General features: G+C 40.4%; 1 protein-coding gene across 18 annotated transcripts in view; it reads right to left on the bottom strand.

Moving 5' to 3' along the window:
• Window positions 1-22,850, bottom strand: part of SRPK2 (SRSF protein kinase 2) — a 312,332-nt gene that overhangs the window by 141,695 nt on the left and 147,787 nt on the right. The gene's annotated exons all lie outside the window — the stretch shown is intronic.

Genomic DNA, 22,850 nt, shown 5'->3' with positions numbered 1-22,850 from the left:
AAACCCATAAAACACCTAGGAATAAACCTAACAAAAACAGTGAAAAACATATATGCTGAGAACTATAGAAGGCTTATGAAAGGAATTGAAGACACAAAGAAATGGAAAAACATTCCAGGCTCATGGATTAGAAGAACAAACAGTGTCAAAATGTCGATACTACCCAAAGTAATCAACATACTCAATACAATCCCTATCAAAAAAACACCAGCATTCTTCACAGACCTAGAACAATTGTAAAATTTGTATGGAACCAGAAAAGACTCCAAATAGCCAAAGTAATGTTGAAAAAGAAATTCAAAGCTGGAGGCATCACAATTCTGGGCTTCAAGCTGTATTACAAAGCTGTACTCATCAAGACAGTATGGTGGCAGCACAGAAACAAGACACATAGATCAATGGAACAGAACACAGAACCCAGAAATGGACCCACAAATGTATGGCCAACTAATCTTTGCCAAAACAAGAAAGAATACCCAATGGAAAAAAGATGGTCTCCTCAGCAAATGGTGTTGGGAAAACTAGACAGCCACATGCAGAAGAATGAACCTGGACCACTTTCTTACACCATACACAAAAATAAACTCAAAATCAGTGAAAGTGTACTAAATGTACGACAGGAAGCATCAAAATCCTAGAAGAGAGAACAGGCCCTTCACCACAGCAACTTCTTACTTGACATGTCTCTGGAGGCAAGGAAAACAAAAGCAAAAACCAACTATTGGGACCTCATCAAGATAAAACAATCAGCAAAACTAAAAGGCAACCGATGGAATGGGAGAAAGTATTTGCAAATGACATTATCAGACAAAGGGCTAGTATCCAAAATACAAAGAACTTACAAACTCAACACCCAAAAAACAAATAATCCTGTGAAGAAATGGGCAAATGACATGAATAGACACTTTTCCAAAGACATCCAGGTGGCTAAGAGACACATGAACAAATGCTCATCACCCATCATCAAGGAAATACAAACCATAACCACAATGAGATTGATACCACCTCACCCCTGTCAGAATGGCTAAAATCAACAACTCAAGCAACAACAAGATGTTGGTAAGGATGCAGAAAAAGAGGAACCCTTTTGTACTGTTGGTGGGAATGCAAACTGGTGCAACCACTCTGGAAAACAGTATGGAGGTTCCTCAAAAAATTAAAAATAGAACTACCCAAACCCAGCAGTTGCACTACTAGGTATTTAACTAAAGGATACAAAAATTCTTATTCGAAGGGGCACATGCACCCCAATGTTTACAGCCGCACTATCAACAATAGCCAAAGTATGAAAAGAGCAAAATGTCCATCAACTGACAAATGGATAAAGAAGATGTGGTTTATATATACAATGGAATATTTATTACTCAGTGACCAAAAAGAATGAATTCTTGCCATTTCCAATAACATGGATGGAACTGGAGTGTATTAGGCTAAGCGAAGTCAGTCAGAGAAAAAGAAGTATCATATAATTTCACTCATATGTGGAATTTAAGAAACAAAACAGATGAATATAGGGGAAGGGAAGCAAAAGTAAGATAAAAACAGAGAGGGATTTAAAAAAAAATTTTACACAGGCAGGGGGGCGTGCCTGGGTGGCTCAGTTCATTAAACATCCAACTTGGGCTCAGTTCATGATCTTGAGGTTCATGAGTTCAAGCACTGCATCACGCTCTGAATGGAGCCTGCTTCGGCTTCTGTGTCTCCCTCTCTCTGTCCCTCCCCCGCTCATGCCACCCCCCTCAAAAATAAAAATAAACATTAAAAGAAAATTTAAAAACAGAGAGGAAGACAAACCATAAGAGACTCTTAAATACAGAGAACAAACAGAGGGTTGCTGGTGGGTATTGGATGGGGGGGATGGGCTAAATGGGTGATGGGCTTTAAGGAGGGCATTTGTCGGGATAAGCACTTGGTGTTACATGTAAGTGATGAATCACTAAACTCTACTGCTGAAATTGTTATGTTAACCAACTGGGATTTAAATTAAAAAATAATAATTAAAAAAGGGTTGTTAGAAGCCCTTAGCAAGCCATGCAGGGAACCCATAAATATTTTCAACAAGGGTGCCAACACAATTAAATGGTGAACGAATGGTCTTTCCAACAAATGGTACTGGGACAAATGGTTATCTGCATGCAATAAAATGAAGTCATAACCCTACCTCACACACACATAAAGATTAACTCAAAATGGATCAAAGACTTAAATAAAGGAGCTAAAACTCCAAAACTCACAGGAAAAAAATACAAGTAAATCTTCATGATCTTGGGCTCAACAATGTTTCTTAGATTTGACACTAAAAGCATATGCAAGTGGACTTGATCAAAATTAAGAGCTTTTGTGTTTCAAAGGGCACCACCAGAAAGTAAAGTCATCATGTAATGATGGAAGAAAGTATCTGGAAACCATACAAGATAAGGGTCTTGTATCTAGAATGTAAAAAGAACTCTTGCATAACTTGACAAAAAAAAATTTAATAGGAAAAAGATTAAAATAGACATTTCTCCAAAGATGACCTATAAATGACCAATAAATATATGAAAAAATGTTCAGCATCATTAGTTCTTTGGGAAATGGAAATCAAAACCACAATGACAAGTACTGTCGAGAATGAAGAAAGTAGAACCCTGAATTGTAACAGTAGTGTTCTATGGCCCAGCTGCTTTGCAAGCTGGCAGTTCCTAAAAACGTTGAATTCAGAGTTATCACATAACCCAGCAATTCCACTTCCGGGTATAATACCCAAAAGGAATGAAAACATATGTCCCCACAAAATCTTGTGCGAAAATATTCATAGGACATTATTCGTAGCAGACCAAAAATGTGCATCGAGTGATAAATGAATAAATAAATAAAATGTGGTTAAATAAAATGGTAACATTATTCAGCAATAAAAAGGAATGAAAGTACTGTCACACGCTACAACATGGGTGACCCTTGAAAACATTACGCTAAATGAAAAATGCTAGGCAGAAGAGACCACATGTTATAGGATTCCATTTTATATAAAAATGTCCACACTAGGCAAATGTATAGAGAACAGAGTAAATTAGTAGTTGCTGAGGGCTGAGGGTAGGGGAAAGAAAGAAGAAGGGGAATGGGGATTGATTGTTAACAGGTACAGAGCACCTGCAAAAAGCTGTTTTTTAAAAAACAAAAGGTTGCACAACTATATAATATCTTTTTCTTTTTAAGAGAGAGAGAGAGAGCATGTCTTGCAAGTGAGAGAGGGGCAGAAGGCAAGGGAGAGAGAGAATCTTAGGCAAGCTCCACACCCAGCGTGGAGTCCAATACGGGGCTCAATCTCACAATCTCATGAACTGTGAGATCATGACCTGAGCAGAAATCAAGAGTTGGGTGCTTAACCGACTGAGCCACCCAGGCACCCCATATACTATCTTTTAATGTCCACTCTCCAAGAAAAATTAGAAATAACTATCTTTAGATTTAGAAAACCTGCTACATATGGTCTCCTTCACAACTGCCCAGCCACATTTACAGTGAAAGGTAATAATACATAGTTCCGTAAAAACCAGACTGAGAGTCTACCTAAATGTCCAAGTTTACACGAGGCACGAATTTAAAGAACATGCTCTCATATGACATCAACAATGTACCACCCTTAGCAACTAGAGTAAAAAATTTAGAAACTAGTCATTTAGGTTTTTCACAAAGAATTACATTTATTTTGCCCTACATTAAACACAAGTAAATATTCCCGTTACTCCAAACATAAAAAATGCAGTTTAAGAAAAAACACAAAATATTTTCTTCAAATATTACAATACTAAGATGATTTTATCATGTTTATCTACTGCATACTGTATTTCTCAAGTACATTTGCTCTACCACAAAGGGGAGGAAAACCGAACCCTAGCAAAATGCATGCACGATCAGCTCTAAATTGCCATGGCAACCAGATGGGAGTTCCCACTTCCTTCCAGCTGCTATTTCTTTCGAGCAGAGAAAAGGACAAGTAAACTTCACATTTGGCAGAAAAAGAAGTCCTTTCCTTTATTATCAACCTAAATGGCAACTGACACAATTTAAGAAATTCATTTATTCAGTTTTAACCAAAATATAAAGAAAAAGAAGTTCCAAATGAATTTCTCCTAGGAACATTCACACAAAGGCAATTTTTTTCTTTCCTATGTCCACCACCTAATCTACAACTCACTCTCTTCCTCCCTCCCTCCTTCTTACTTTCCCATTCTTGATGGTAAATTGTTAGTCAGAGAAATATGCAATCTGCCATTTCTGCTTAAGGGTAGAATCAATCAATACATATTTTCTCTCAAAACAGCTTATCCAAAAAGGCTTGCTGTAACACTGGGTAAAGCTGCACAGCTAAGGAGAAAAACCCAGACTAGTTTTATGTGTTCCTCTATAATGAAAACGCTTCTAAACTTTATGTAACTTGAACCTGAATGTTAAGTGTCGGCTGTGGTAGGCCAACTTCTGAAAATGAGTCCCAATGACCCTCATCCTTGCAGAATTCCCAACTCCTCTGAATGCAGGTAGATCCTGTGAATAAGACATCACTCTCATCTTTATATTATGTTACATGGCAACTGGGCAGTGATGTTGGGTGGGTTTGACCTAATTACATGAGCCTTCTACAAGTAGAGAGTTTTTTCTCGCTGGTCTTAGAAGTTAAAGAGACGTGCTCTGGCTGGCTGAGAAGAAAGCAAATATCCACGGTGTGAACTGCCCATTAGGGCCACAGAGCAAGGAATTTCGAGTGACCTCTCAGAGTGAGCACGGTCCCCAGCCAACAGCTAGAAGGACTAACAAGGACTTCAATGCAAGGAAGTAAGTTCTGCCAATGACCAGTGATCTTGGAAGAGTGCTCTGAGTCCCAACAGAGAACTTTAGTCTTGGCCAACAGCTTGATTTCAGTCCAGTGAGAATCCAGCCATGCTGCGCGGCCCTAATTTCTGACCTACAGGACTGTGAGCTAATACACGCATATTGTTTTAAGCTGTTAAGTGTGTGGTAATTTGTTACACAGCAATAGAAAATGAGTACAGCTGCCAAGTTAGTTCTCAGTAAGTAACAGAGCAGTTCATATTAATTTATCAGATTTTGGCCTCAACAGTGAGGCCTGGGCATTTTTTTTTTTTTTTTTTTAATTAAAATGGCCAAAGGAATTAAGAAGCTGGGTATTCAAGAATGGGAGCCAATTCTTTTATGGGAAAAGACAGGTTAAAAAAAAAAAAAGTATGTCCCCCCAATGTTTTTAATGTTTATGTATTTATTTGCAGAGGGAGAGGGAGAGAGAATCTTAAGCAGCCTCAGCGTGGAGTGCGACCCAGAGATCTACCCCACCACTGTGGGATCGTGACCTGAGGCGAAATCAAGAGTCGGAAACTTAACCAACTGAGCCACCCAGGTGCCCCAGTATGCCCCAGATACTAATGGAAACAATCATAATTCCAAGCCAGAAAGTTTAGACCTTCTTATTTTCTAAGACTACGTTGTTTTTTAGAATATGGAACACAGCCAACTAATAGTTGATGAAGATGTAAGTAAACAAACCTGCTTCCCAACTAACCAACATTTTAGACCACAAAGAAGTTGACTGATCACCTAACAATATATATATGACAGGGCTACATAATTCATAGGCCACTGAAACTGTTAATATCTTACAGAACATTTGTGGGACCTGGGAAAAACAGTGCTACTGAAGTGGAATAAAGACTGTCAGAAAAGTTTAAATCAGAGTTCAAAGGCATGTAAAAAAGACATCCTTTGATTCTACAAATAGAATAGTGTGTGCCACATTCCAGGAAGTTTCCTGGGAGCCCAGCACTGAGGGATACACAGTCTACAGGGTGGGAGAAATGCCTTGTCACATGAACACGTGAACATAAATCGAATGCTCCCAGGTACTGTTATGGAAAAGGAGATGACAGAAGGCTGAGCCAGAAACATCTCATCCTGAGATCTTAAGATACTGACCAGAATGAGGTGTGGAGGGTAGGGGTGGGAGGTAGGGTGGAGGCCCAAGGCCCAAGTAACAGGGTGACCAGAAGCACAAAGGCCTAAAACAGCCTCTGGAGTGGTGTGGCTGGAGATAAGCAAGAGTTTCTGCAGCAATCAGCTCACAGAGGAATGACTCAGAGTTCTAAGGAGTTTGGACTCTATCCTTTTATTATTATTGTTTTTTTAATGTTTTTATTTATTTTTAAAATATTTTTTAAATGTTTATTTTTGAGAAAGAGAGAGAGTGAGAGTGGGGGAGGGGCAAAGAGACAGGGAGACACAGAATCCGAAGCACGCTCCAGGCTCCAAGAGCTGTCAGCACAGAGCCCGATGCAGGGCTAGAACTCACGAGCTGTGAAATCATGACCTGAGTTGAAGCCGGATGCTTAACCAACTGAGCCATCCAGGCACCCCTGGGCTCTATCCTTAAAGCAAGTAGGAGACACTGAAATGTAATTTTAGGTCAAGATTTGCTTTCTGCAAAGAACATAAGGAACTGGTACGTAGAATGGGTAGAAAGGATAAAAGCCAGAAGCAAGGAAACTAGTGAGGAGTCCAGAGAGGAGATGGTAAAAAACATAGCTCAGAACTTGGTCATTCCATTGCTGGAGGTGGGTCTTTGCTTCCTCAATTTCTGGTAGTAAGACAGCATTGAGAACAGAGACAGGAGAAGGAGGAAGGGTTTTCAGAGAAAACCTACTTCTGTTTTAAGTTCATTTCAGTTTGAGAGGCATATGGGATGCCCAGCAGTGTAGGAATACAGTGGATTGCTTGGTATATAGAATCCACAGTAAGAAATGAAGGTCTGGGCTGTAAACAGAAGTAGATGTCTGAGCAAACAGCTGGCAGCTGAAGCCTTTCCAAGCAGGTCAGAGTGCCAAGGATAAATGATGAATGAGAGGGTGAAGGGCAGAGCCTAGTTCACGAAGTACAAAGTTATAAAGGCACCAACAGATTCTTGACTTCCCAGCTCATCATCCACAGCAATGACCCATACTATAATCACCAATATAAATTCATAGATTTCAATACAGATTTTGAAGAATACACATGCATAAAAACCTCATGGAAGCCTACCTTTTACATTAGGATGAGATATACGCTAAAAAAAGAAAAAGAAAAAAAGAACTAGCAAACCTAGGACCTGCATGGGCTTCTATCTAAGAGCTCTGTTTGTAGGCAGTATGAAGTCAAATGGGTGTAGGGAGAACTGCTACAAATAAAGAACTGTTTACTGAGACCTGTATGTTGATGAAACTTACCATAACCACTCACAATTGCCTCACGCGGCTCCGGAAATAATGCAACATGTACCACTCTGGATGAGGCTTCTGCAAACTTCCCCAAGTTTTAAATCTAAAAGCAACTGTAATTATACAATTCAATAGCCACTAGCCAAATTAATTACAACTTAATAAAATGTAAAATTCATGTCTTTAGTGACTCTAGCCTCATTTCAAGTGCTCGACAGCCATGTACTCCTGGTGGCTATGGTATTAGGCAGTACGGATCCAGAACACTTCCATCAGCACAGAAGGCTCTATGAGACAACACTGCTATAGGCAATATTCTAGCAGCATGAACTTCTTCTAGCATATTATTTTAATAAGTAAATAAGATCAACTACAAGAGTTTGGAACATTTTCCTATACAGCCCACTACTGGAAGTTTGAAAAATAAGCTGTAAAATTATAAACAGAAAGGGTATATTCATTTTGAATTTGACACGTGAGTCCAAAATCTGAATACCCTTTGGCTCAGCACACCTTACCAGAATTCATCTTACTGATACACTCACGGTTACAATGTCTGCAAACAGCAATGTACTGGAACCTAAATGTGCATCAAGAGAGGCCTTATTAATAACATCTGATCGATCATGGTATGTGTATACAACACAACTCTGCTAAAAAGCACGAGGCAAATGAGACTAAGAAAATTCCATTCACAACAGCATCAAACAGAATAAAGTGCTTAGGAATAAATTTAACAAAATAGTGTCTAAACTTATACTATGAAAACCAAACAACATTATTGGAAGAATTTAAAGAAGGCCTAAATAAGCAGAAACACATCCCATGCTCATGGACAGTAGACTTAATACTGTTAAGATGACAATATGTCCCCAAATGATCTATACATGCAATTCAATCCCTACTGAAATAACAGCTGCCTTAGTGGCAGAAATTGACAAGCCATTCCTAAAATTCATATGGAAATGCAAGGGCCCGGAATAGCCAAAACAAACTTGAAAAAGAACAAAATTGGAAGACTCACACTTCTTGACTTCGAAACTCCCTACAAAGGTACAGTAATCAACACAGTGTGGTACAACACACATAGATAAACAGGAATTAAAGTTCTAGAAATAAACGCTCATATCACAGTCAACAGATTTTTCAACAAATGGTGATGGGACAATTGAATATCCACATGGAAAGGAAAAGTGGATTCCTAACTCACATCATACACACAAAAAAAACTCCTAATATCTCAAAGACCTAAATGTTAAGAGCTAAAACTATATAAATCTCCTAAAAAAGATGTTCATCATCAGCCATCAAAAAAATGAAAATCAAAACCACAATAATGCCACTTCATGACTATTAGGATAATAATCAAAAATCAGTAATAATCAACAGGACAGGTAATACCAAGTGATGACAAGGATGTGCTAAAAGTAGAACTCTCACACACTGCTTATGAGAAAGGAAAATGGTGCAGTCATCTGAAAAACGGGAGGCAACTTCTCAAAAAGTTCAAGAGTTACCATATGACACAGCAATTCCACCAGCAGGTATGTAACAAAGAGAAACTAAAACACGCATCGAAACAAAAACTTGCACGTAAATGTTCACAGCATCATTACTAATAATGGCCAAAAGGCGAAACGAGCCAAATGTCCATTAACAATAAAACAGTAATTAGGAATGAAGTACTGATAGATGGTACCATGTGGGTTATTGTAAGTCAAAGAAGCCAGAGTCACTACAGATCATACTGAATGATTCCATTTATATGCAATTCCCAGAACCGAGGGACAGAAGATCGGTAGCTGCTTATGGCGGAAGGGGGGATGGGGATGACTACTCAAGCCTAAGAACTTCTTTTTAGGGTGATGAAAATGTTCTAAAACTAGGTGGTTGGTTGGTGGTGGCTGCACAACTCTTTATACTGGAAACCCTTTGAACGTATAGTTTTCGCTTGCTACATAAATGACTTTTACTGGCTTAAATTTTACATATTTTGAGTATTGTTTATTAAAAACCAAGGAGGGGCGCCTGGGTGGCTCAGTCGGTTAAGCGGCCGACTTCGGCTCAGGTCATGATCTCACAGTCCATGAGTTCAAGCCCCGCGTCGGGCTCTGTGCTGACAGCTCAGAGCCTGGAGCCTGTTTTGGATTCTGTGTCTCCCTCTCTCTCTCTCTCTGACCCTCCCCCGTTCATCCTCTGTCTCTCTCTGTCTCAAAAATAAATAAACGTTAAAAAAAAAATTAAAAAACAAACAAACAAGGATTTATTTCAAGTTTTAAAATGTGCTAAGTAGTATGAGGCTGTACTAGTATATGAGAACCTGTTGATATACAATTATATTTTCTTGGAATGTTCTCTATACATACTTGATAGCAATCCAGCCCACCACCAGATGTGCATGGCCACCTAGACCTGTTCTCACAGAGCCTTTCCTGGCAAGGCGCAAAAGACCTTTTATTTTTCTTTTCTTTTTTAAAAAAAAAATGTTTTTTAACGTTTATTTATTTTTGAGAGAGAGACGGAGTGTGGGTGGGGGAGGGGCAGAGAGAGAGAGAGGGAGACACAGAATCCGAAACAGGCTCCAGGCTCCGAGCTGTCAGCACAGAGCCCGACACAGGGCTCAAACCCACAAACCACGCAGATCATGACCTGAGCCAAAGTCGGACGCTTAACCAGGCGCCCCAGACCTTTTATTTTTCAAAATGAAACTCCCACCAATGAAAACGCTGGGGCTCATGGCCAATCCCAGACCAATGTCAAAGTCGTATTTTCGATGCCCCTGGATCATTTTGTTTGTTACTGAAGTTCTTGTGAATCACGCTGATCACAAAACAGAGAAACTGCTGGTGCTGGAGGCAGGATTCTGCAGTCTTCAAATACGTAAGTTTAATACAGTCTCTCTTATGAAAAAAGGCTGGAAGAGGTTAGAGATGACTTATTCCCCCCTCTCATTTCCTTGTAAATAATACTCCTTATTCTCATTTTAAAGTTTCAAAGCCTAGCAGAGTAGCTCCGGCCCCAAGTGGAGGCCAGCCAGGCAGCCTCCTGTCCACCCTCTGGCCCGGTCACCTCCACTCACACAGCCACACAGGCCGCACACAGGCGCCTTGGTCACCACACAGTAGGAGGAGAGAGCGTCTGGGGCTGCAGCCCCACTTGCTGCCTGCTCCACCTGCTCCGTGGGGGAGCGCCAAGGGGAACCTGCCCGGGAAGACCTGCAACCTCCCCTGCCGCCTGGACCTAGGCCTGTGCTGAATCGTTCATCTTAAACGGATGAATTCTATTGTACGTCAATTCTCTCCCAATAATGTTGCTACACAAAAATACTGCGGCAGTTCAATATTTACCAACAGGGAGGATATGCCAGTGATGAACACAAAGGTGCAGGGCGTCTGTATAGGGCATGCATCATGTTTCAGAGACGGGAAGCATGTGCCTTGGCTTAATCTCTCTCTGGATGCAGCAATAAGACACTGGCAGTAACAGCTTTCTGCAGGGAAAGGAACTCAATGGCTGGTGATCAGAGAGAGCAATTAACTTTTTCAAAATTCCCCACACTCCTTTCCTACTTTTTCAATTTGGTACCATGTGCATGCCTACTGAAGTAATTTTTTTTCTTTTCTTTTCTTCTTTTAAGCAGACTCCACGCCCAGCACAGAGCCCAACCCAGGGCTTGAAGTCACCACCCTGAGATCAAGACCTGAGTGCAGATCAAGAGTCAGACACTCAACGGACGAAGCCACCCCCAGGGGCCCCTAAATTATTAACTTAAAGAGACAGGAAAGAGAAAACAGATGCTGGGAAAGGGGTTTCTATCTGTGATACCCCTGTCCCTCCAGCACCTAGGGAGAATTTACTAAAGAACAACAAAGTAAATGTGTCTAAGGCACAGGCAAGTCACACCTTACTCTACTTTAGAACTAGAGAGTTAGGATAAAGGTCAAAGTTCAAATGCCATGCAGCTTTCTGGTAGAAAGGCTGTGGGTTAGGTTTGAATACCAGTTCTATCATTTAAAAATCCAGACAACTCAAGCCAGTGACAAGTTCTCTGGGCCCCTAAGGAAAGTCAGAGGGTCATGATAATTAAAAGAGATGATACCTAAGTCACCTGGTATGTTAACTGTGCATGTGGTGGTAGGAAATCCTCTCCTCCCCACCCTCCTAGGCTGTGGGGGCTGTGATCATAGGTACACAAGGACACATCTCACCTAATATTGTCAGCTGACCTCTGGCCTTCTCTGTTCACCTGTGACTGTCCTAATGCACAGGCCAGCATCAGTCCCACCTCTTAACCCTTCTGTTTCTAAACGCATCTATTTTGTAGTCAAGATTAGCTAAAAGATTTAAGAAAGTTTCAACAAGGATCTCTCCTGTTAATTATTACATATTTCCACAAGGCAATAAGACAAATGACTACTGCTATTGTAATCATCTTAGAAGAGAGAGATGTCTAACATGAATTTTTAAAATTTAACGAGTAAGCAAATTGCTTCATAAAGCTTCTCCATTAACACATGACTTGTTCTAACTAGGTCTTTTTTGACAAGTACAAAGTTAAGCCCAGTCCTCAAAGACCTTGTGAACTAGGGTTCCACACAATGGCCTTTACGTATCAAACTGTTCCCATATTAAACTGTTTCCATGTTAAACTGTTCCCTAAAGGGGAAGAAATTCAGAACTGCTGGCACAGAAATTAAATCATCTGAAGATTTATTAGTGCTCTGCAATACATTCTACCTCTGAAACTTTAAAATTTCATTCATCCATGTTCTTAAATATATGTTTTCAGATAAATAGCTTTATTTCTGAAGGCAGTTGTTTCAGTTAGCACTAATGCCAACCTACTGTAGGAACTGTGTATATAGTTTTTCAAAGATGTTAAAGCACATAAATGTTATTCTTTAGGAGTGGCCATTCTCAGAGATTGATGGATATCTGATGAAGCCATCAGAAAAACATTTTCCAAGAAAACAAGACATACTGCAAGCACCAAATCCATTCCCAGAGGCTCCAGAATAAAGGGAGAGTAGGTTAGGATTCCAACAAAGTGACCTGGATCCAAGGACAGGCTCTAGGAGGAAATAAGACCAGAGAAGCGAAACAAGGCACCTAGGGTCAGCCAGTGAGATGGATGTGGGAGGCCATATAGCGCACTTCTCCAGATTCCAGTGGAAGGGGAAATCCTCCCTAAGAATCTGTGATCTCAAGCTTCCCCGCATGCATGGTGAGCATATGAATTTATTATAATACCTACCCAGTCCTGGAAACCTCCCAAGCCAAGAAATTTAGAGTGCTTCTGGGTCACTGCCCTCCTGGGCTCCTGGAAGAAGTAGAAACAAATCCTCTTGCGAGAAATGAACCCTCAATCGGGCCTCCTTGGGATTCCAAGTAACTAAGATTGTGGAAATGTAATTTAATATTTTTTTTTCAAATCATCAAATAAACAAGGAAACAATATTCTATGAGCAAGACAAAGAAATAATCAACAAAAATAGATTTCAGATACTAGTATTGTGGAATACAGAATATGAAATAAGTATGTCCATAGTGTTGACAGAAATAAAGGAAGGAAATTAAAGCATAAGCAGGAAAAAAAAAAAAGACTTAAAATTTGTTAAATTGATTAGACCACAAACAAACTGGAAGGCAGATCTGAAATCACCTAGAATGTATCACAGAAAGACAAAGACACTGAAAATACAAAAGAAAGGTTAAGACCTCGAGTAGAGACTGAGAAGGTCTAATTTATCTAATATTTGGAGTTCTTAAAAAGGAAGAAAATGGAGGAAAGGCACTATTAGAACAAATAACAGCTGAGAATTGTCCATCCAGAATTGATTTAAAAAACCATAAATTCTTGGATTCAGAAAGCACAAAGTGTGCTGAATAAAAATAAATCACAACAGAGTAAAACCAAAGAACACCAAAGCAAAGAGAAAAATGTAGGGGGACAAACAGCCAGATTTCCTACAGAGAATGACAATTACATGGTCACCAAGCATCTCAAAAGAAAAACTTCAAGTCAAACAAGTAGTGTGAGATCATTAAAGTGTTAAAGAGCCAATAACTGCATTCTTTTGTATTATATATATATATAGATATAGATATAGATATAGATATAGATATATATATGGAGCAAAGATATTTTCAAGTCAACAAAAACTGAGTATACCATTCACAGACCCTATTGTAAAGAAACTGCTAAAGAATGTATTTCAGAAAGGCAGAACATAACTAGGAAAGAAGGTCTAAATTACAAGAAAAAAATGGTGATTCTTAGCAAACTGGTACATATGTGAGTAAACCAAAATAAACACTTGAATGAGTATCTCCAGGTTGGTAACAAATTCATGGCTTAAAATATTTTTAAGAGGCCCCTGGGTGGCTCAGTCGACTAAGTGTCCGACTCTCGGTTTCAGCTCAGGTCATGATCTCTCGATTCATGGGTTGAAGCCCCTCATCAGGCTCTGCGCCTAACAGCAGGGAGCCTGCTTGGGATTCTGTGTCTCCCTCTCTCCCTGCCCCTCTCCTGCTCACTCTCTCACTCAAAATAAACAGACTTAAAGAAAATAAATAAATAAAATAAAGTATTTTTAAAAGCAAACTCTTAAACAACAGCACTATTCTGGAGCACTTCACTCAAATTAACTCACTTAATCCTTGAGCAACTCTGTAAGTACTACTTAGCCACCCCATTTTCACAAATGAGGATAATTAGGGACAGAGAGTAAATAAGGTATTCAAAGTCACAAAGCTTGGTGAGTGGAGAGCCAGAAATGGAGCTTGCCCCACTAGATCGCAACTGGAAGCAGTGACAGGTTTCTAGACCCAACTTTCTAGTGGGACTAAAGATCTCCTACAGCACCAGGAGACTCCATGGAGGGAAGGGTGGGTGGGTAGCGGCTGCCACTGGAGAGGAGTCTAAACAGGAAACATCCGAGCAGACACCTACTGGGATGAGTCCTCTCTAGTGCCGATGCCCACTTACCACATTCGAACTTCTCCAACCACAGAGCGTGACTCATAAGACGGAGATGAGGCCCAGGAATGTGCATGTTTGGTAAGAACCCCAGAAGACTGATGCAGTAGTTCAAGGGCCATACTTTAAGAAACACCACTCCAAGCACATGTAACCACTATAAACATTACATACAAGTCTGTTGGTCTCACTTTCTGTTTTACTTTAATGACCTTTTTAACAAGAAAAACCATGTTCATGTGCACTTTAGATACAGGCGTCAAGTAAATCCTTAGACAAATACTGTGCCAGTTTCACGCTCTCCTAAAAGATGATGGCAGAAAAGATAAACTGCGGCTGAACAATGGAACAACTACTCAGTAATAAGAAAATAATAATAAGGTCAAAAACATGAAGTCAAAAGCATGTGCTAGGTGAAAAAAGTGCTAAGTGACAAAGCCAAACACATGACTACATAGCATCTGACTCCGTTTTATTTGTTTTTAGTTCATTTGTTCATTTTTGAGAGAGAAAGAGAAAGCACAGGAGCTAGGGAGAGGCAGTGGAGGGGAGGGAGAGACAGAGAGAGAGAGACAGAGAGAGACAGAGAGGGAGAGAGGGAGGTAGAGAGAGGGAGGGAGGGAGGGAGAAAGAGACAGAAAGAGGGAGAAAGAGAGGGAGACTCCCAAGCAGGCTCTGTGGGCAAGGTAGAGCCCAATGTGGAGTTGGATCTCATGAACCGTGAGATCAGGACCTGACCCGAAGTTGGAGGATTAACCCACTGAGCCACCCAGGCACCCCATGACTCCATTTTAAAAAGGCAAAGCCAGAGGCACCTGGGTAGCTCAGTCAGTTAAGCGTCCAACTTCAATTCAGGTCATGATCTCACTATCAGTAGGTTCGAGCCCGGCATCGGGCTCTGTGCTGACAACTCAGAGCCCAGAGCCTGCTTCAGAGTCTGTGTCTCCCTCTTTCTGCCCTCCCTCACTCATGCTCTCTCTGTCTCTCAAAAATGAATAAACGTTAAAAAAAAAATTTTTTTAAGGCAAAGCTACAGTGATGGAAAGCAGATCAATGACTGTGAGGGGCTGGGGATAGGGGAAGGGCTGCCTCCAACAGGGTGCAAGGGAAACTTTTGATGCCAATGAATATTACATCATGATTGTGATCCTAATGACACCATGTATGTGTGCACTGGTCACAACTCACTGAATTGTACACCTCAAACTGGTCAATTCTGACTTCATGTAAATTACACATTAATAAAGTTGACTGAAAAAAAGACCATCATTGCTGCCAGTGAATTCTCCCTGGTGAAACGTTCTTACCAGAAGCCCCCATCATACTCCAGCTGGTTAAGGTCCAGGGCTTTTCACAACCAAATGTAAAATACTGCAAACGCTTCAGTCATTGACATGAACACACGGGGCACTCAGTCCCGACCTTCGCCACCTAGTTGGAGACTACTCTCTTCCTTGCAAGGGCAGTTACTTAACAGGGAAGAAAACAAAAGTTTCAGAGCCGAGCACAAGAAAAGCCCTACCTAAGGTGGAACAGATTCAAAACATAAAGCCATCATAGCAAATACTGCCGATGACTCTCCTGCAGTCACAGACGCCACAGTGTGAACCTACCTGACAGCTGAAGACGGTCCCGAAAAACATCAAACCCACAGCTCAGACAGGGCAGGGACTAAAGTACTCTACCAGCACAAGCATCTTACGAAGTCAGATCAAAGAGAACACAGGGCCTGGGATACTCTCTCCCCTTCCCTGGGTCATAAACTGCGCAACTGCACCCGCAGTGCCACGTTCGGCTGGATCCCCGCGTACTGCGAACATCCCTCATTTATGTGTTCAAGAAATTTTTACTCAACTCTCTTCAGTAACTCTCTTCCATGAATCTTCATTCATGGAACGAGGAGTCTAACACTGTAGCAGACAGGTACATAAATAATATAAAACAAGGCAATCACTGGTGTGAAAAGGTTATTTCCTTTATTAACTCAAAACATATTCAAGTTATACAGTTTCCAATACTGTTATAAGGTCCAGTGGATACAATGACAAGAACAAAGTACATAGAAAGACAACAATGTTCTCTCTGGCCAGGTGAGTCCCACAGAATGCTTAGAGAAAGGAGTGACAACTGAGGCTGACCTGTGAGGAAGAAAAAGTGGTAGCTAGGAAAGGACTTTCAGGGCAAGAGGACATGAATGGGCATTATATGGCAGCAGGAAAGGGCTCATCCAGTCATGCTGATGTACAAGCTATGGGAGAATACTGGCAGATATCCTGTTTTATTTATAATTTTTTTTGAAAGAGAGAGAGGGTGCAAGTGAGTGAGGGGCAGAGAGAGAGAGAGAGAGAGAGAATCCTAAGAGGGGCAAAGGGAGAGAGAGACAGAGGAAGAGAGAGAGAAAGGGAGAAAGGAAGAGAGACAGAAAGGAAGAGAGAGAGAAAGGGAGAAAGGAAGAGAGACAGAAAGGAGGAGAGAGAGAAAGGAAGAGGGGGAAAGAGAGAGAGAGAGGGAAAAAGAGGGAAAGAGAGAGATAGAGAGAGAGAGAGAGAGAGAGAGGGAAAGAAGGAAAGAAGGAAAGAGGGAAAGAGAGAGAAAGAGAGGAAGAGAGAGAGAGAGAGAAGCAGGGATCACCCAAAGCAAGGCTCATGCTTACCTGATGAGGGGTCCACTTGATGCGGGACACGAGCTCACCCGAAGCGGGGCTTGAGCTCACCTGTTATGGGACTGGAACTCACAAACCCCGAGACCTGACCTGAGCCAAAGTCAGATGCTTAACAACTGAGCCACCCAGGCGTCCCAGAAATTCTATAAAGAAAGTTTGGGACCAGATTTTGACACCCTTGAATGAAGAATTTGGAGTTTATTTCTGGTAGGATATAAATGCCATGCAAAATTTAATCTACTTTTATTTTAGAAGCTGTAATAGTTCTTAAAAAGGACTATACATCAAAATCATGGGAAGCTTTTTCAAAAAACAAAAGCCTAGAACCAGGAGACTGTGACGCAGTAGGTCTGGAATGTATCCTGGACACAAGTCACTAGGAGACTGGTACACACCCATGGTTAGGAATCACTGCTGTGAGGAGTCATTACCACCTCTAACAGATGTCTACCAGTAATGCACTCAAGGGTGTTTGTGATTCAAACACAGCTGAGCCCTGAACAATGTGGGGGTTAGGGGCACCAACCTCCATGCAGTCAAAAATCTGCATGTAATTTCTGACTCCCCAAAAACTTAATTACTGATAGCCTACTAATGACCGGAATGTCTTACTTACAACATAAACAGTCAATGAGCACAGATTTTCTATGTTATATGTATTATAGACCATATTCTTACAATACAGAAAGCTCGGACAAAAATATTTTTAAAATCATAAGGAAAATACATTTACAGTACTTTACTGTATCTATTTAACAAATCTGTGTAAGCGGATCTGTGCAATTCAAACCTGTGCTGTTCAAGGGTCAACTCTACAAGCAAACACACAAACAGACATAGATACAAATAAGAATTTCTAATGCTCCTGAAGACTTCAGGAAATGGACCTCCACTTTAATAGACACATATTTCTTAAAAGATACTCCCCTATTCCCACAGTCTGTTTTCAATCACCTACTTCAAGTAAAATCAACTTTTAGTTAATTCCATTAAAATATAAATAATTATATCCTTATGTATTAGAGTTCCATCAGAAAAGCACAGCTAAAGAACATCTAATTTATAGGGTTTTTTTTTAATGTTTATTTTTGAGAGAGAGAGAGAGAGAGAGAGAGAGAGCGAGCGCGAGCAAGCACACACATGAGCGGGGAAGGGGCAGAGGGAGACACAGAATCAGAACCAGGCTCCGAGCTGTTGACTCGGAGCTCAAACCCATGAACCCTGAGATCATGACCTGAGCCAAAGTCGGACGCTTAACCGACTGAGCCACCCAGGTGCCCCAAGAATGTCTAATTTAAACATGACTGATTAACAGCACACGTTTTTCTTCTGTTTTTCAAATAATAATAATAATAATAATAATAATAATAATAATAGTAAAGAAAACCCACGAGAACAAAGACAATAGGAAAGTAAAAACTGAGGAACAAGAAATTCAATGTTTTTAGAAAACAAAGTGAATGGAGGACATAACCACCAGGAAGAACATAAGCATATACAACCAACAGTCACTGCAGAAACAGACGCTGACCAGGAACTCGTCCACCCTGGAACCCCGAGAGCCTCAGCACTATGACCAGGGTGTGGGAAGAGGTTGGGGCAGGGGGAGAGTGTGCCGAACACACAGAGCTCAGCTGGATGAAGCCATGGCTCCCTCTCCACACACCCACTCACCCTCAGAGTAGGCAGATTACAACAGATCCTGGTAAAGACCAGACATTTTGGAAACATCAGGCACAGAGGATGTGGTAAGGTATTGGGATAAGAAACAGTTCTGATAGTGAACAGTGAGACTCTCAGACTCCTTACTCCACCCTGCTCCCAAAACACAAGCCCAGCTCCTCCCTCTTTCCCTGGGCAGGGGTTCTGAGAATTCTTTATTGAAGAAACTGCATAGTCCCACCCAGGCCAGAGCCATATATAATTCCAATAAAATTCTTTTCTTCTGGTCATCCTTCTCTTAATACTTTCCCTGTGATGTGTAAGAGCATTTAGGTGTCACCACTGGATTCTCCCCAGATGAAGATCAATCAGCTCCTCTACCCAGGTTCCTGTGAGGCTTTCCAGTGCTGGGTGTCAGTCACTCTTCACTAGGTATCATGTTGGATTGATGACCAAGGACAAGAGCTATGCCTTGGTGCCTACGTACCTCACACAGGTGCTTTACTAGGACAGACATTAAATAATACGTGCTGAATGAAAAATCGAAATGGAAAGGTGTATGAGGGGTGCCTGGGTGGCTCAGTCAGTTAAGCGTCTGACTTCAGCTCAGGTTGTGATATCCTGGTTTGTGAGCTCAAGCCCCAAGTTGGGCTCTCTCTTCTGTCAGCATGGAGCCCACTTCAGACCTTCTGTCCTCTCTCTCTACCCCTCCCTTGCTGGTTTTCTCTCTTTCTCTCAAAATAAATAAACTTAAAAAAAAAAAAAAAAAGTATATGTATACCCACTATTTTCTAAATCATTAAGCTTATAATACTCTGATGTCCTTATGTTACACTGGTTCTCAACTTCAACAGAGTAACAGAAATTTTCCGAATTAAAAAATGTATTTCCTAGTCCTTTCTTTCCCCCAAAGCAGTAAATAATGAGGTTTCATCTGAAAGTATAAGAAATTCTGTTGAGAGGCTCCTGGGTGGGTCAGTCAGTTGAGCATCCGACTCTTGATTTCAGCTCAGGTCATGATGATCCCAGGGTCGTGGAATGGAGTTCCAGACTGGACTCTGCGCTGAGTATGGAGCCCGCTTAAGATTCTCTCTCTCTTTGCAAACGACATATCAGATAAAGGGTTAGTACCCAAAATCTATAAAGAACTTATCAAACTCAACATCCAAAAAAAAAATAATCCAGTGAAGAAATGGGCAAAAGACATGAATAGACACTTCTCCAAGGAAGACATCCAGATGGCCAACCGACACATGAAAAAATGCTCAACTTCACTCATCATCAGGGAAATACAAATCAAAACCACAATGAGATACCACCTCACACCTGTCAGAATGGCTAACATCAACAACTCAGGCAACAACAGATGTTGGCGAGGATGTGGAGAAAGGATCTCTTTTGCACTGCTGGTGGGAATGCAAGCTGGTGCAGCTATTCTGGAAAACAGTATGGAGGTTCCTCAAAAAATTAAAAATAGAGCTACCCTACTATCCAGCAATTGCACTACTAGGTATTTGTCCAAGGGATATAGGTGTGCTGTTTCGAAGGGACACATGCACCCCCATGTTTATAGCAGCACTATCAACAATAGCCAAAGTATGGAAAGAGCCCAAATGTCCATCAATGGATGAATGGATACAGAAGATGTGGTTTATACATATACAATGGAGTATTCCTCAGCAATCAAAAAGAATAAAATCTTGCCATTTGCAACTATGTGGATGGAACTAGAGGGTATTATGCTAAGCGAAATTAGTCAGAGAAAGACAAATATCCTATGACTTCACTCATATGAGGACTTTAAGACACAGAACAGATGAACACAAGGGAAAGGAAGCAAAAATAATGTAAAAACAGGGAGGGGAACAAAACAGAAGAGACTCTTAAATATGGAGAACAAACAGAGGGTTACTGGAGGGGTTGTGGGAGGGAGGGATGGGCTAAATGGGAAAGGGGCATTAAAGAATCTACTCCTGAAATCACTGTTGCACTATATGCTAACTAATTTGGATGTAAATTTTAAAAATTAAATTAAAAAAAAAAAAAGATTCTCTCCCTCTGCCCCTCTCCCTGACTCACAACCATTCTCTCCAAAATAAAAACATTTAAAAAAAAAGAAATTCTATTGAATAGATAATATTTCAATATATTAGGAATTCATGAGTAAACAATCTTCCTAATAACTCAGTCACAAACCAGTGGCAAGAACAGGCCAAACTTTCCAACTAGTGTGCACTTGACCTAGAAGCATACATGCTAAATAGTCTATTCATTACTACTTATTAGGGAGAATTTTAGGAACTCAACATATGATTTAAATCGTGAAAAATGAAGCAAGATTTCATTTAAATGATTAATGTTGTCAAATCAGCAGACAAAAAACTAAATACACCCCTCCCCAAAAGATGGAGTCTAAATGTGACAATAAAATTAATATTTTAGGGGCACGTGGGTGACTCAGTTGGCTGAGTGTCTGAATCTTGATTTTGGCTCAGTTCATAAGACTGAGCTTGGTGTCCTTCACACTGAACATGGAGCCTGCTTAAGATTCTCTCTCTCTCCCTGCCCCTCCTCCCCTGCATGTGCACATGTTCTCTAAAAAAAAAAAAAATAAAAAAAAAAATAAAAATAATAATAATAATAATAATGTTTTGTATTCTAAATGCTTTAAGTGATCCTGTTTCTGCTAATTCTTGGATCAATTTATATTGTTGACAGTCTGGCTTGTGATACCTAGCTAAAATAATAGCACTGTCAATAGTTTGTTAGTGTATAAAACACATCACTAAAAGAATCCAAAACTAGCATATCTATATTCTAGTAGAATTTTAATACACTGTTTTCACTACAATTCACCTTAACCACTTGTGCCTATCAAGACACCCAGATTCCTAGCCCTAATTTTGTCATCCCAGGTTGTGGGTAATTCATTTCAGAGGGTATCCTGAATTGTTTAAAAGGTCTTAAAAGAGCACTGAAGAAGAAACAACAGCCACCACAAGTGCCAAATAATAACCTTTTGAAATATAAAGAGGAAAAAATAAAGAGTAGAAATTGATGCCATTTTAAATCATTAATTTAAAAATATTTGCAATATTGAGTTGAAAGAGTCAGAAATTGAATTTTACATGAGTGAATTAGTCTAAGAAGTTTACTAATCCCACTCACCACTTTTTGACCCCCCCAAGACACACGCAAATCTCTAAACCAGATTATATTGTTGCCTTTATAATATATGTCTTTACAAACTAAATTGGTATTTTACTCCTTTCAATAAAAGTTTAAAAGTACAAAGTGGTGGTTAAAAGCACAGTCTGGAAAGTTCACAGACCTCATTTAAGATGAGCTCTGTGGCCTTGAACAGGCAACGTCACCTTCTCTGGTCCGTACCTTTCTCACCACCATATTCATTCCCCCAGCTGCATCAGCTGTCATGTCCCACCCTGGATCCAGACAAGCATCTCCACTGGCCTGCTGAACCAGTGTGCAAAACCCCGTACGTCTCCTCTAGGATCTCAAACCACTATCATATCATTGCCCACTTTCACCGCAACCACAGCTGTTTGCCAGGCTCAACACCTCAAAGCATTCTTTGAGTGCTCTCTTGAATCTCGATGCTGCTGCTCCTGTGGCGTATCCCTTATTCATCCGTCTGCCTTAAACAACAGTCTTCACCACCTTCTCTGATGCCCGGGCTCCTCCCCCACTCAACCCACCTTCCTTCACCAGAGCTACCTGGCCAAGTCAGGCACACGACCTGTGTCTCCTTCTCAAAAAGTACTATTTATTTGTCTTCAGATTAACAACAACAAAAAATTCTTTTTCATTATGAGAAATGTGTAAAATCACAGAATTCTAAAGAAACTATTTATAGTCCTAGTGTACAGAAATAAACCAGAATATCTCCATATATGTCCTCCCAATTTTTACCCATATATATCTTACATAATATGAGGTCATTCTTTTCATGAGCATTTTCTCCTGTTATTAAAAACTCTCGAAATGTCATTTTAATAGGCATAGACTACTTCATGACACCTATCTACCAAAATTAGTTAACCATTCCTTTGTTTCCAGTCTAGGGAGACTGCATGTATACAATAATGTTAACATCTTTGGTCAAACACCTTTGCCTATATCTTATATATTCTTTTCTTGAGACACAGTCTCAGGAGTACACAGACTGATCAAAAATTATAGACATCTAAAAACCAAACATACTGCCAAACTGCTATACACATTTCACTCTCATCATCAGGAAACATCTTTCTTGGTAGCTTAGCTGCATAGGATGGGCCCCTGCACC

Source organism: Panthera leo, chromosome A2 (assembly GCF_018350215.1).
Source record: "Panthera leo isolate Ple1 chromosome A2, P.leo_Ple1_pat1.1, whole genome shotgun sequence".
Classification (NCBI taxonomy): Eukaryota; Metazoa; Chordata; class Mammalia; order Carnivora; family Felidae; genus Panthera; species Panthera leo.
The sequence above is the reverse complement of the archived record's forward strand: the minus strand, read 5'-3'. Positions and strand labels throughout refer to the sequence as shown.